At 34.6% G+C, this 11,739-nt stretch overlaps 1 long non-coding RNA gene across 1 annotated transcript; it reads right to left on the bottom strand.

The window, feature by feature from the left end:
- Window positions 1-1,219: 1,219 nt before the first annotated feature.
- Window positions 1,220-11,116, bottom strand: LOC141570411 (uncharacterized). The gene is made up of 3 exons (XR_012494416.1): window positions 10,660-11,116; window positions 8,592-8,684; window positions 1,220-1,711 (listed from the first exon to the last, which is right to left on the bottom strand). It is a non-coding gene; the product is annotated as an uncharacterized LOC141570411 (long non-coding RNA).
- Between the last annotated feature and the right edge of the window lie 623 nt (window positions 11,117-11,739).

The raw sequence follows: 11,739 nt of genomic DNA, 5'->3' as shown, positions 1-11,739 counted from the left end.
CTATTCTTGTGTCCATTTTTTTTTTTTTTATTGTCATGTGTATTGTTGTCCTAGGGTGACTGTAGCAAAGTACCACAAACTTGGTGGCTTAAAATAACAGAAATTTATTATCTCACAGTTTTGGAGGCTTGAAGTCCAATATCAGGGCATTTGTAGGGCCATGCTCCCTTTGGAACCTGTAGGGGAATCCTTCTTTGACTGTTCGTAGCTTCCAGTGGTTCGCTGACAATCTTTAGCATTCTTTGGTGTGTAGATACATCACTCCAATCTCTTCCTTTGTTGTGCATAGTGTTCTCCCTGTGTCTCTGACCACGTGACCGTTTTCTTACAAGGACATCACTTGCATTAGATTAGCAGCCCACCCTACTCCAAGAAAACCTCATTTTAATTAATTATATTTGCAATGACCCTATTTCCAAATAAGGTCACATTCTGAGGTACCAGGAGTTAGGACTTTAATATATCTTTTTTGGGGGAACACAGTTCAACCCATAATACCATGGTTCCAGCTTTTATTGCCTATTTGCTAGACTATTACAGTAACTTTTTCTCTTCCTCTTCCTTCTCCTTCTTCCTTTTTTAAATACTCCAGTACTGTCTTATTTCAATACATCTTTTAAGGTCAGAAAAGATTTTCTAATGTGGCATGAATATGATGTACTGGGCCTTGAATTAGAAGCTGAGCAGCCTTTGGTAAGTAACTTAATTCCCTAAACCTCAGGTATTTCCTGTTAAACAGACATAATAATATCTATGTAGCATTGTCATGAGGATTAAATGAGGTCATGCATGCTCTCATACCTACTGTACATAGTGTCTGATAGGTGGTCAAGTGTTTCCTCAATCAATAATGTCTGAATTTATAACCTTAATTACACTATTCTATTACTCAAAAATGTTAACACTGTGTACTTGTTTTATTTCTTTGAATGTCACATGAAGATTAGCCTTACCTTGCCCCTAAGAGACACTCAATAATCATTTACTTTATACATTTTTGAAGGCAATGTATTTAAGAAGAAGCTACCAGTGTTCAAAATAAAACAACTCTAAATATTAAAAGAAAATTTGAGGAAATTATGTCAAAGAAGTGAATAAGAAAATAAGTATACAGGGCAAGGTCAAGTTCACTAGTATTTTCATTTATTTATGAGTCATACAAATGATGGTTAGCTTATACAAGAAATATGTACAGTATTTCAAAGTTGGCTGTTGAAGATAAAAAAAATCTGTTTTGTGTTTTAAAGCAAAAAGTTTCTTTAAATAACAACATGACACTGAATAATCTCAGCATTTGCTTGTTTTTAACCCAACAACAATCTGCTTTCATGCATACTCCACACATAATACCAATTCAACAATCTTTTCTCTGAAAAATTGTGTGGAAGACTAAGTAGTGTTAGTCTCGTTCATTTTATCTTCCAATGTATGATAATCTGAAATTGAATTATTAAGTTTCAGAGCTGAAAGAAGACTTAGTGATCATTCAGTGTCCTTTTATAGATAAAAAACTATTACATGAAATGATTATGCGATTGAGATCATACTGCTATGTAGAGCCCAAACTGAGATGCAAACCCAGGGCTCCTGTCCTGAGCTCCTTTTTCTTTCCCATACCTCCTTGCAGGCAAATCAGAGGTGATGAAGACAGAATCCATGAGGTTATATCTTGGAATGAGACTGTGGAGTGCCCGTTTTGCAAACAGTCATCCTGCACAGGGAACATTTATATTCCTTCAAATATTGCTTGAAAAGTAAATAAGAAATCAGTGCATACATGAAGGCTGGCTTTAAACCCTTAAAGACAGTCAATGCGGGGAAAATTTAGAATAAAGGAGGAGCAAAATCTTTCTTTCTTTTATACTCTACATGCGGTGTTTCTCAAACTTCACTGTACATGCAAATCACCTGGGGATTTTTGTTAATGGAGATTGTGATTCAGTAGATCCCGGGCAGGGCCTGAGAGTCTGCATTTCTAACTAGATCCTAGATGACGTTGGTGCCTGTGATCCATAAACACACTCTGAATGACAAGTTCAAGACTGCAGGTGGATTACAATCTCTCTGGTGTCTAGGGAGTGCACAGCCTGGTACATAGTTACCACACGCTCTTCTCAGTAACCACAGTGCATGCTAACTTCAGCACTGCTTCGGACCTTCACTCTATTCTACTTTAATATTATATCGCGTTTTGTCTATAAGACCAGAAATATCTTTTTGAGGGAAGGGATCATGACCCATTTTTTCTTGACTCTCTAGTGCCTAGCAAATGTTGGTTACTTAACAATGTTTATGACTGATTATTATGATAAGAGAAAATAACGTTTGAAAGAAAGCCTGGACTCAAAGAAGGAAGTCCTCTTTAAATACAAAATCTTGGCCAAAATTTGAATCATTTTGTAAGCTAACCATATTATATCTGCTATGATATTAGAATCATGTCTTATTGTAAAATATGTGATTTGGCTCCTCATATAAATCTATGGCATAGTAGTGCTTTACTTATTCTGAAGTAGAAATATTTAGTGATTTCATTTACAATTTCATTGCTATCTGAAACTGGACATACTAAATTATGATTGATTATGTGCAAAAAATCCTTTGTATATGATATTAATTGTTGCTGAGAAATCAAGTAAAAGTGAATTCATTTAAAATAATTCATGTTTTGGAAATTTACATTGAAAAACTAAAACCAAATATTTAAAAATCATTTTGATCTATTCAAATATCAATACACTAATATTTATTGCTACTATGCACTAATTTGAGAATTAAACAGGAGTTCTTGTTTGGAAGGAGGCAAAATTTTTTCCAATAAAATTATCTGAGGGCAGATGGAATACCTTTATATTTTCCTGACACCGCTTTATCATAAAGAGAGATGTATTTGGAAAAAAAAATATTCTAGTGATCACGTTTCCTCAAAGCTTCTCTTGGTTTCCTGATATCCAAATATTTTCTTTTGGAGTATATAAAATATCCTTGTCCTTGGAAACGTTCTCCTTTGTCATTGGTAGCTGGTCTAATTTTTCCATGTGCTGATTTACCTGTGTTTTTGCTTATGAATCCAACAATTCTTCTCCATAACTTTCAATGTATGACCTTATTGTGCTTTTGACTGAAATACCTGATATTCCCAACTCAAAAATGTATTAATTGCAAGGAAATAGATTAGCACACATAACATAGCTAGAATGTACTCTGGATACCATATAACAGGTGCTTAATCACACTATCAAGAGCTCATTGATTTAATTTTTATTAATTTATTTATTTTTTGTCTTTCAGCCTGCCTTCTACATCCTAGGCCTCACCCAAAGTCTGGTTCCCTTATAATCAACAAAGGTTTCCAGAGGTATTTGAGAATTGTTTATTGAATTCCAGAAGAAGAAAGTGAGAATACATGAAAGAGAAAATGCCATTCCTCTTAAAGCCTAAGACAGATGTCATTCTCTTCTATTGAATAAGCAAGTCAAAAGCTCATCTTGGATTAATGATAGTTAAGAGAGTAATACCAGACACATGGATACTCTACTTAGAATTCTTCTCAGGAGATGAGGGTTTGTGTAGGTGCCAGGGGTAAAAAAACAAAAACAAACAAACAAAAAAAAACCACCACCAACAACAACAAAAAAAACAGAGCTCAGTTTGGATGAAGGAAGACAATGGGGAATTACTCTAAGGTCTATGGATTTAATAAAACCTAGCCTCTTTTACAAGATTCACGTTCATGTAGCAGTGCATTTGTCCTGCCTTTGATTTTCACTGTCTTTTGACAGTTGAAAGTGGTCAATAAAGACATAATAAATAGGAACTAAATGCCAAGAGTAGAGGGTAGGGTACTAACCTGGCAATGATCATTCCATTAACACATACTTTTGTGTCCTAAGAATTTTGCTATCTTACCAGTCTTCCAAAACAGGAAAAGAATACTTACAAATCAAGGACTGCCTATATTTCACATATACTTCATTCTTGTGATGTATTAATTCCAAAGGAAAACATATAAGTAATATTTACTGTGCATCAACAAAGAAAAGTGTAGAAATTGACAATCCCATGTGCTCATCTACATTTGCATTATAGAGAAGACGACAAAAAGACCCTCTTTTTTTAATACACAGAAATGGAATGAATTAGAGGCACTCCCCAGGGTAGCGGAGCATCTGAACATCAATAAAAGATGCAAGGGTCACTGGAAAAAGCTCTGTCCTCGGCATTTTTGTCTGGCATAGGTCTAATGATTTGGGTGACAAAATTATACTTAGTTTATAGAGGAAGCATATTATCACTGCCTCTTATTTGGTTGAATTTCTCAATTTTTTTTTTTTTTTTTTTTTTTTAATTCTAAGCTGATATGTGAACCCATGTAAAAATGAGTCATGGTCTAACAGATTTCTTTTGTATCTTGTGGTAGAGAGCTGGGCTAAAATGATAGATGAAGAAGATAGTGGAGAAAGACTGGCTGTTTTTCATATACATTGAGGGCTAAATCTGTGAAAAGAGAGGACCCTCAAAAATGATATATTGTTTTTCAAGGGTGACAATCAGAAAGGTGAATGTCAGTGGTGACAGGTACACGCAGGGACATCAGCCAGCAGCATCAATGACTTTGTCCTTGATTGGAAAGTAACAAGCACTGGGTAAGGACTAAGGAATGCTAAATCCTGACAACTAACTTTACATGTAACTAAAGACAGTGTAAGATACAGGTCAAAATGCTATATCAAAAGCAAAGAATCTTTACAGACTGGTGACTAAGGCAACAAGTTAAGTATTAAGGCTCAGAATAAAAGATCTCTGGAAATACAACTCTAGCATGCCTAGCAACATGTTCTGCCTTTGTTTTAAATGTTTACTTTCTCCCCTTCTTTTTCTATGAGCAGGAGAACCACACAGGGTGAATGGCCTTCAGGAAGGAAAAGATTGGTGTGGGATGGGAGTGGGGCACCAACTAGTTAGTGAAGATGCTCAGCTGGTCTCTTGGTACCAGGAGTCAAGCTGAATTGTGAGATACAACTGAAGTTGATGCTACATTACACTTTTGTGATGCTATTGGGCAGAATAAAAATGCTCTTCTAACACAAGATTATCTTGTCTCTCTTGAGTATTATCAAGGGAGGCTGAGCACAAGACAGAAACGCCAGTAAGGTGGATGTCCTTATTTTATTCTTATTCAAATGTCTTTTCTCAGTAGCCTCCACTGGAATCATAGTCTTCCCAAAATAGTTAATTTTTTAAAAAAGAAAAAAAAAGCATTACATATATATATGTATGTGTGTGTGTGTGTGTGTATATATATATATATATATATATATATATATATATATATATATGAATCTCTAGATAAAGAAAATTAAACTAAAGTACAAAAGGTTGGAACACAAGTCAAAAAGGAAACTATAGACAGTCAAGACAGTCAATTCTGTCTGCTTTTAGGATACTTCCATATGACAGATAAAGTAGACAATGATTTTTGGAACACCTCTCTAGTAAATTGCATTGGCACAATTTAGCTGTCCCCATAATTCCCCATGCATTCCTGCTCATCTCAGCCACTGCCATGCTGTCTTCCTGGAATGAGTTTACTCTATAAGGCATGAAATTTAATATAATAATAATAAGTGGTTGAATGTGTCCTAAGCTTGCTGTTTCTCAGAGAGTAAAGTGTTTTACATTATCCCATTTAATCTTCACAAAAAGAATTTGGAATGAGTAGCTTCCTTTGACAAATGAGAAAACAATGGCACAGAGGGGCTAAGTAACATGCTTGACTCACACAGCACTAAGTGGCAGAGCTGAGACTCCAACCCAGGTAGACTGCCTTCAAAGCCTATCCTAGTAGCCACCAAGATTTATACATTTGTGCATATTATTTTCTGGTGAAATATTTTATATTTTGAAGTATTTTTTGGTCATATTTGGTCCTTCTAAACAAATAAAATGTAATTTTACTATATTCTTCATTTTGATTTTTGCGTGATTCTCAAAAGTCAGGCAACCCATTGCTCAGTATCTTCAAGGTTCCAGCAGATTAATAGCTAGAATTATTACACAGAAAATTAACGATTTCAATTTAGGAAGTTTTTGTACTGGTCACAAATATCAATTGTTTTATTAATTTCTTTTTCCATTTAGTGCATTAGAAAAATGTAAAACAAAAATCTAAGTTGAAGGAGAAGAAGAAATCCCCATGGCCGAATCCCAGATGTATGTTCTCGGGTAACTCCTGAGGGGTTCATTCCATTTGTAAATAATGGGCAAGAGTAGTTACTATTTAAGGAAGCTTCTGAAACTAAAATGTGATGAGTTTGAACATTGCTGAATTTTTTTTTTTTTTTTTTTAGTAGAAATAGTTTCCTTATTCATCTTCCTTATTTAAAACTAGTCTGGACAATATATCACAAAGAACTTTCTGTCAAAGGAAAAGGACCTCTATTAAGTTGTTTCAAAACACTTCTCCATTTCTAAGGATACTATATATTCTTTTTTTATATCTTTGAAAAGTGGACCATTTCTCTTAGAAGTCCTGACTGCTTGATACTCTATTAAATATTTTGAAAAGCAAATTATGATTTGAGGGAAAATAAGTTTTTTCAGCAGGCTAACGAAGCCACAATCATGCTAGGGTTTATGATGACATCAACTTTTCCTAGACACTAAAGCAAGACATTGCTCCTAACACTCTACCATCTGCTGCAGATATTTTAAAATTCTAAAGCACTAACAATGATGCAATTTGCTACATTTTGAGCTGCATTTTACAACTCTGTCTTTGCTGAATTACTATTGATGACATTAAAACCCTTTATAAATCAAGACAACACATTTGCTTGCTATTGCCACCAAAGAGCTGTCAGCTACTCTCTTCTCTTTCTCTGGGAGTCTACCTGCTACCTCTTTCATGGTCAGCAACGTTTAAACCCTTTTAGAGAATGAGAAGCAGAACAGAACATTGTTTTCTCTGTTACCTACCATATCACTCACGAGAGAAAAATGCACAGGGAGAAGACAATATTAACTTGAAGAAGCAATAAACTGGGAAGCAAAGTGAACAATTTATAATATTTTTTTTCATCTTCTCATAAATAAAAAGTAGAATTCTCCAGATTTCTGGAAACAAAAACCAGGAGTTTCTTAAATAAGTTATACAACATAGGAGGATCTAGGAGCTAAAACAATTTCTTCAGGAGTACAGATGTAAAGCCTGGAGAACTACTCAGAGAAAATAAGTTTCCTGAAATGTGAAAAGCATAACAACAGTTAAGATTTAAATGTTTGATAGAACTTAAAAGTTTTCTTTTTCTCTGGAAAGTTGAATAAGTAGGATATCGCCATAGATAGGTAGCTTTTAACAACTCCAGTTTCAAATTTGTTTCAGCCAGTGATACTGTGATATTTGGCTCTCTGCAAAAAATGGCCATTTAGAGCAGCAGAAAAAATAAAAATCACCAACAATTATGAAAGAAGTCTCAGCTCAACTCAACACCTGATGGACTGTGGTCACCAGTTTCAAAATTCAGAAAACATTAGCAGCTGTTACTTTCTAAAAGTAACTAAGATATTCAAACATTTGCCCTGGGAAAATGACACCTGTCAGAATAAATGACAGGATAAAATATGTCTTCATTCATTTTAAAGGACATATTTTATAAGAGATTTTCCTCTAACTGAAAACAATCATTTTTGACATTCTTGGTTAGTTTCTTAGCCCTTTCTTTCCCTTAATACTAGACTCTTAAAAATACCTTCTTCTTATATTCAAATTCCTCATATTTCTATTATGTCTCATTACTGAAGTAATATTAAATGTTGTTATACCTGCTATAACACTGACATCTACAATAGTCCTAGGTCAATAGATATTTGCATATTTATTAAACAAAAATATGTTTCAATTTTGATATTAATAATTTAGAGATACTTGTATAAGGCCTTTTATTTTCTTGTAAACAAAATATTATTTCAAAGAAAAGGTAAGACATTTTAAAAAATAATTTCTTGTTTTTAAGTTTCTGGATACGAAAAAAAATAAACAGTTTATATTGCCTAACATCATCACGCCCAATATTCTACTGCATAAAATGAGAGAATGGCAAGTGACTTCACAAACAATGCTGAGAGCTGAGTCACCACATTTGCAAGTGGCAAATTGTCATCTTATTTTTATTACTGAACACTTAGTGAAAGTGAAAGAGGGGTGAGGTTAAAGCAGGTGGCCCGGCAAGATGTGAATGAATCACTTGGAGAAAAGGCATAAACATAGTTTGTCACCATAGCAAGATATTTGAAAAAGAAGAGACATCCATCACATGATCCCACACAAGTCCTCAACCAGCCCAGAGAGCTTCTCCCTCATACAATAACTGTAGAAATAATAACATCAGGAATATCTACTGTGCATCTACTAAATGCTAGTTCCCAAGATAGACACTTTACATATATTAGTTTTAAACACTAGACCAGTACTACAAAGCGGACATTACTAGTTTTGCTTATAAATGAGAAACATTTTGCTAATAAATGTTCAGATAGGCATAGATGTCTATGATTCTCACACTAAGCAGAAGCTGAGCTGGGCAGCTTACCTGTGCTCTCGCTCAGGACTGGTCTAATATCCAAGCCTGCACTCTACTCAACGTACTTTGCTGCTGCATCTTTGGTTGCATCCAAGGTTGTTTCTGGGGAGAACGGAGTAATAAATTGGGACCCAAGAATTTAAACTTGAGTCTTTAAAACTCAGTTGTATATTCATCTACTCAGAAAAGAAAATGGGAAACAAGTACAATAGACCCATGAAATATAAATGTAATATCCAAGTGGACTCACTAAATTAGAAATGTCTATGTCAGATTACATCCTATAGCACTTATTTGAAATATATCACTGAAGATATTGGATGGTCTTAATAAACCAAATGAGTCACCTCCCTCTCTTTTACTTCCTCACTTTGTAAATGCTGAGTCAAGCAGGGAATGAACTAGTTCATATATCACATGGCTGAGGGAAAGAAGAAAGTTTGGTTGGAGGGAGTGAAACAATATAGGCCTTTCCATCTTCCCTAGAATCTGTAGTTCTAATTTATTAGCCTTGACCTGCTCCTGACAAAACAGGAGAAGCTAGTCTCTGACCCCTGGGACTCTTTTTCCCCTAGTCCTGATGCCCAGAAGGAAATGCTTCTAGCTTCTCATAACTTGTCATATGTGATGCATTAGTAATAATACCCATGCAATCACTCTAGTTTAAAATGTGGTCCTGGACATTTTCATCAATGTACAATTATAATTTTAAATGCTTCTAAAAATTTTATTGAGCTATGATTTCTAGCTTATAATCAAAGAAGGCCAAATTTGGACTTCAAGAGGTATTTCAATTACTTGGAAAATTCATGTACTCCCTAGAAACATTACCATAGAATGACAATCGAGGGAAAATCCTACAACTTAATGGAATAAAAGGTTCATAATTATAAACAGAAAGACCCCTCTGTAAACAGTGCATGCTGAAATGAAGGCAGCTTTCTCTGCTTGAATGCTTGATAACCAAGAAAGGGACATCTTAAGTTAGACAATCCTTTACCTTTAATTCCGTTTTATTTTAATCTTATTTTTTTTGGTAATTTGGAAGTTTATTAGTATGCTGCAGATGGTGAGGGGATTGTGTTTTATTCTTTGGCACCTTAGTCACTTACCTCATTAAAATAGGCCCCAGTGTTACATTTAAGAAGAGGTACTTATTTTCTAACTACTTTTCTATTGTTCACCAAAAAAAGTTTCATTTCTCAGACTAAAGCACCAGGAACCTAACACCTGAGTTCTCTTCTTGACTTTCCTTGAAATTGTATTTGACTGCACTTACTTACCTATTAAATGTTTAATAACGTTTAAAAAACGTTACCTCTCTTAGAAAATTGTATAAAGATTAATGAATTAATATTTACAACATAATTTGAACATCTTGAAGTTTCATAGAACTTCTAAATATTAAAATCATGCATTGTTTCAATATTTACTTTTTAATATTTTGGTTTTATTTAAAATAAATATTTCCCCAAAAAAACATAAGTAAAATCCATCAGAGTAAGCTGAGTAAGACATTTCAACATTGTCAGTGAGGCAGTTTTCGTATGCCTTGCCAGTATCTCTGTAGGTTTCCTTGTTAATCATTTTACTTTATTATTTATTCCATATATATTTCCATGAAGAGTTCTTAACTTGATGAAAATCTGATTTCTTGATCCACAATCAAATCTTACTATGGCCAGCTGCTATGTCTTCATAACTGCGAAAATATTACATCTCTTTGCAAGTTGGCTCTAACACAAGGAAGGTTACTAAACTAACCCAATTAAATTGAACATATCTGCAAGTTTAGATGATTACTGCTGTTGTCTGTGAGGGCTGGGATCCAAAGTGATGGATTGCTGGCTACCCTAGTGAATTCTAAAGGGGAAAAACATCCCATCCTGGATTAGCTTGAATTGGCTTACATAAAGGTTTTATGATGCAAATTCGAGATATTGGACTTAGTAACAGCCTACGCTATCTGCTATATTTTCCCCTCTCAGAGTCACAGGAAGCTTTCTGGAGTATGACGCTCCATCCTCATTAATAAGCTGTGTGTTGTACATCTTTGTCTGATATGAAGCTGCCATACCTTGTCACCAATTATAGACTCTGAAAAGACCCATCTCATTATAGTACTTAAATTGCTTGTTCCTGAAGGTGAGGCTTGGTGTGTCTCTTCTGCCTCTTGCCAACAGGAAAATCACCCTTGAAGTGAATAGATGTCAGTCAAAAGCTACAAAAGGAAAGCAAAAAAGAATTAATGAAAAACCTGGCGAGAATATTTATCAGCTTATTGTGCAGAAAAGCATATAGATCAGAAAAATAAAAGACAAGGCTAAAGAGATACTTTTGCACATTTTAATCGCATGAAACATATCTGTCCATGAATTTGGGACCAAGCAAATATTTTGAATGTGAATCACACCTGTGGACCAAAGTAGACTGTTTATCATTTTGTCATTGTCACACTAAGGGAAGGATGCAATGTTTGAAAGCACTATTTCTGTTTCTTATTGCATCCCTAGGTGGTAGGAAACTGAGCAGCATGTAACAGAATTTTTATCCTTAGATGGTATTATTCTGTTTTGTAAACCTGGTACACAGGAGGTTTTTAATAAATTATGACAGATCAGTAAATTGAGATATCAATTGATGAATTGCTAGGTTGACTGGACAAGAAAGGGCATAGCAGAAATACATTTCTGCCAATTGAAAGCTAACATATTAGACTTGAATGTATGCAAAACACATTTGAAATGCATTCAAAGAACATTCATTCCCAGGTGCGATAAAGTTCTATTTATTCTATTCCATTTCAAAAGCAAAGATTTCTTTAAAAATTCTCCTCACTAACAATAAACCCCATTATAAGCAAGTGCAGAGAAAAAAATGTTTATGTTTCTTTTTGCTTCTTTGCTTTTGGAATGCATGAGTTAATTCACACGTTAAGCCAGTGGAGACTATTTTAATAGTGGTGACTGACTCTCCAAAGACGCTGCCACACACCTCCTTCGCTACAGAATTGAGTCAGCCAAGGGCAAGATGAAAAGGCTCACAGAAATCCTCAGAAACTAGCATGTGGTTCCTAGCTCAGCCTTTAGAACACAAATATTTCCTAGTCCTTTACAGTATGTGTCAAAAGTGTTTGTAGATCTTGTGGTGTCATTCA

The sequence above is a fragment of the Rhinolophus sinicus genome, linkage group LG03 (genome assembly GCF_036562045.2).
Source record: "Rhinolophus sinicus isolate RSC01 linkage group LG03, ASM3656204v1, whole genome shotgun sequence".
Taxonomy (NCBI): Eukaryota; Metazoa; Chordata; class Mammalia; order Chiroptera; family Rhinolophidae; genus Rhinolophus; species Rhinolophus sinicus.
The sequence above is the reverse complement of the archived record's forward strand: the minus strand, read 5'-3'. Positions and strand labels throughout refer to the sequence as shown.